The sequence below is a fragment of the Arachis stenosperma genome, chromosome 10, assembly GCF_014773155.1.
Source record: "Arachis stenosperma cultivar V10309 chromosome 10, arast.V10309.gnm1.PFL2, whole genome shotgun sequence".
Classification (NCBI taxonomy): Eukaryota; Viridiplantae; Streptophyta; class Magnoliopsida; order Fabales; family Fabaceae; genus Arachis; species Arachis stenosperma.
In genome coordinates, this window is record NC_080386.1 from 10,262,124 (window position 1) to 10,266,397 (window position 4,274).

Below are 4,274 nucleotides of genomic sequence, written 5' to 3' on the forward strand. Positions count from 1 at the left end.
TCCAGTTGTTTTAAACGGTCTTGAAGCGCCTCCACGGCTCCCGCATTTGGAGAATCCTTTTCGTTGTTAAGTTGAAGAGTATCCTTTGGTGTAGTGTTCGCATTTTTGTGCGGCGTTCTATCCTCTAGATCTGAATCGTGGTCGTTGTCATGGTTGTCCGCCATGGTGGTGAGATGACTTCCAAATTCCCCGGCAACGGCGCCAATGTTTCGAGGGTTACCTGAAACTGTAGGTCGATCTCGGACGAGATCTTCTGTGCTGGTCGGAGCCGACGTGTCCGGCAGGTGTATAGCGGCCGGAGCTGGTGTGTTCGACTTGTGGAATTGAGAATGCTGCTGATCCCTTGTCACCGAAGGGTGGGAGGTACCAGCAAGGGACTCCGATACTTAAGTTAACAAGGGTATTAAACAAGTATTGAGTAGAATTAGAGTATGAGTTATACCTGGGTGTTCCAGTGTATTTATAATGGTGAGGAGTGACCTCTCTGGATATAAGATATCTTATCTTATCTCTGAGTGAAGTCATCTTATCTTTAGGGGAACCGCCTTTATCTTTCTGGGCTTTGGCTGCCTTTAGATTGGGCTGTGTTCCTTCATTTTGGGCCTGCTTTGGGCTTCTTTGGCGATTTGGCCAAGCTCTTTGAGAAGAGGTCGGGCATTTGGCCGAGCTCTTTGAGAAGAGGTCGGATAGTCTGACGCGAAGAGGTCGGTCGGTTTGTCGCTAAACATCCCGGGTCGGACAGCTTGACCCAGGGTATGAACAGAAACCATATTGATTCTCACCCCTTCCTTTTCCTTTTCCCCTAGATAGAGGATTTCGACTTGTCTGCCACCACTGGAATTCTATTCAGAGAAGCACCAGAGGAGCATATGACTCCAAACCCTACAGGAGGTGCTCGAGACTAGTTCTGAGATGATGTTTTGCAGACTTGCACCTCAGCGGTGGTACGATATAGGATAGATGGTCTTTGTTTCCTTAGAATCTTCTTTCCCTCACTTTTGGTAGTTCTTCGAGGCATAGGGTTTGTTATTTTCTTCTGTTAGCCTGGATACCAGTTTAGGGGTTTTCTATATGAACCAGGTATTCTATAAAGTTGTCAGTTATATATAAGTCTATATGTGTGTGTGTGTGTGTATATATATATATATATGGAGATGTTAATGATTTTGCTAATAGGTTTGTTAAGAAAGACATATGATAAAAATAAGCTAACATACGTGATTCCGTTAGTACGAAAGTGATGAGCGGATATTTTATACGCTTTTTGGGGGTAATTTCATGTAGATTTTAGTATGTTTTAATTAGTTTTTAGTAGAATATTATTAGTTTTTAGGCAAAAATCATATTTCTGGACTTTACTATGAGTTTGTGTGTTTTTCTGTGATTTCAGGTATTTTCTGGCTGAAATTGAGGGAGCTAAGCAAAAATCTGAGTTAGGCTGAAAAAGGACTGCTGATGCTGTTGGATCCTGACCTCCCTGCACTCGGAATGAATTTTTTGGAGCTACAGAAGTCCAATTGACGCGCTCTCAATTGGGTTGGAAAGTAGACATCCAGGGATTTCCAGCAATATATAATAGTTCATACTTTGCATGAAGATAGATGACGTAAACTGGCGTTCAACGCCAGTTTCATGTTGCAGTCTAGCGTCCAGCGCCAGAAATAGGTTACAAGTTGGAGTTCAACACCCAAAACATGTTACAACCTGGCGTTCAACTCCAGAAACAGCCCAAGCACATGAGAGGCTTAAGTCTCAGCCCCAGCACACACCAAGTGGGCCCCAGAAGTGGATTTCTGCACCAATTATCTTAGTTTACTCATATTCTATAAACCTAGGTTACTAGCTTAGTATTTAAACAACTTTTAGAGACTTATTTTGTACCTCATGACATTTTCATATCTGAATTTTATACACTTTGACGGCATGAGTCTCTAAACTCCATTGTTGGGGGTGAGGAGCTCTGCAGCGTCTCGATGAATTAATGCAATTGTTTCTATCTCTCCATTCTAACGTGTGTGTTCCTATCTAAGATGTTCATTCGCGCTTAATTATGAAGAAGGTGATGATCCGTGACACTCATCATCATTCTCACCTATGAACGTGTGCCTGACAACCACCTCCGTTCTACATTAGATTGAATGAGTATCTCTTAGATTCCTTCATCAGAATCTTCGTGGTATAAGCTAGATTGATGGCGGCATTCAAGAGAATCCGAAAAAGTCTAAACCTTATCTGTGGTATTCCGAGTAGGATTCAAGGATTGAATGACTGTGACGAGCTTCAAACTCCTGAAGGTTGGGCGTTAGTGACAGACGCAAAAGAATCACTGGATTCTATTTCAACCTGATTGAGAACCGACAGATGATTAGCCGTGCTGTGACAGAGCATTTGGAATGTTTTCACTGAGAGGATGGACAGTAGCCATTGACAACGGTGATCCCCTTGCATATAGCTTGCCATGGAAGGAACTTTGCACTTTGGAATTGAGTTGAATATTACATTACATGAATTCAGAAGACAAAGCATCTCCAAAACTCCAACATATTCTCCATTATTAAAGTAACAATTATTTATTTCACGCTCTTTTATTTTTCTAATAATTCCAACTGATAATTTTAATTGATATCCTGACTAAGAATAATAAAATAAACATAGCTTGCTTCAAACCAATAATCTCTGTGGGATCGACCCTTACTCACGTAAGGTATTACTTGGACGACCCAGTGCACTTGCTGGTTAGTTGTGCGAATTGTCAAAGAGTGGGACTGCATTTCGTGCACCAAGTTTTTGGCACCGTTGCCGGGGATTGTTCGAGTTTGAACAACTAAAGGTTTATTTTATTTCTTAGATTAGGAAGATTTTGGCAATTGGGTCAGAGTCTTTTATTTTCTTTTCAAAAATATTATTTTTCTTTATTAATTTTTAATTTTTCTTTGAGTCTAGTGTCTTGTTATAAGTTTGGTGTTAATTGCATATTTTATATTTTCCTTTAAAATTTTCGTATAAGTGTTATTTGTTCTTCCTTGATCTTCAAGTTGTTCTTGTTTAATTTTCTTGTTTGATCTTTAATTTTTCTTGATCTGTGTCTTTTTTTGTTTCACTTGTGTTCTTTTTTAAAGCATTAATCTTCCAAAAGGAATATACCTATCTAGAACAAGTGTTACATTTACTGCCCAATTGGCTAGAGCATTGGTCTATGTTCTTGGTAATTGGGTATCTTTATCTCAAAACTTTTTTTTCAAAAATAATTTTTCTTGATTTAATCTTGTGCCAAACTTTAAGTTTGGTGTTTTCTTGTTAATCTTTTCATAATTTTCGAAAATTTTATTAAAGTTTTCTAAAAATTTTAAGTTTGGTGTTCTTTCTTTTGTTCTTGGTGTTCTTGTGAATCTTCAAGGTGTACTTGAGTCTTTCTTGTGTTTTTATCTTAAAATTTTTAAGTTTGGTGTTCCTTGGTATTTTCCCTCCAAAATTTTCGAAAACAAGGAGCATTAGATCTAAAAATTTTAAGTCTTGTGTCTTTTATGTGTTTTTCTCTTTCATCATAAAATTCAAATTTCAAAAAAAAATATATCTTTTCTAACTAATTTTAAACTATTTTTTTTCGAAATTTTTTTATAAAAATTCAGATTTAAATTCAAATTTTTTCAAATATTTATTTTAATTGTTAATTTTCTTTCTTTATTTATTTTATTTTTATTTTTATTTCGGTTTTTATTTTATTTTATTTTATTATTTCAAAAATCAATTTTCTTTATGTAATAAATTAAATAAAATAAACAATATCAACATCCATACCATCTCCCTTGCTCCATCATGGAACTAAGTGGAAATGAACAGTCCAGGAGAACTCTGGGGTCATATGCTAACCCCACTACTACTTCATATGGGAGTAGTATCTGTATACCCTCCATTGGAGGTAGTAGCTTTGAGTTGAACCCTCAGCTCATTATCATGGTGCAGCAAAGCTGCCAGTATTCCGGTCTTCCACATGAAGAACCTACAGAGTTTCTGGCACAATTTTTACAAATTGCTGACACAGTACATGATAAAGAAGTAGATCAGGATGTCTACAGATTATTACTGTTTTCAATTGCTGTAAAAGATCAAGCTAAGAGGTGGTTAAATAACCAACCTAAGAACAGCATAAGGACATGGAAACAGCTGTCAGAAAAATTCCTAAATCACTATTTTCCTCCAAAACGGATGACACAGCTAAGGCTGAGCATCCAAGGCTTCAAACAAGGAGACAATGAATCTCTTTATGATGCTTG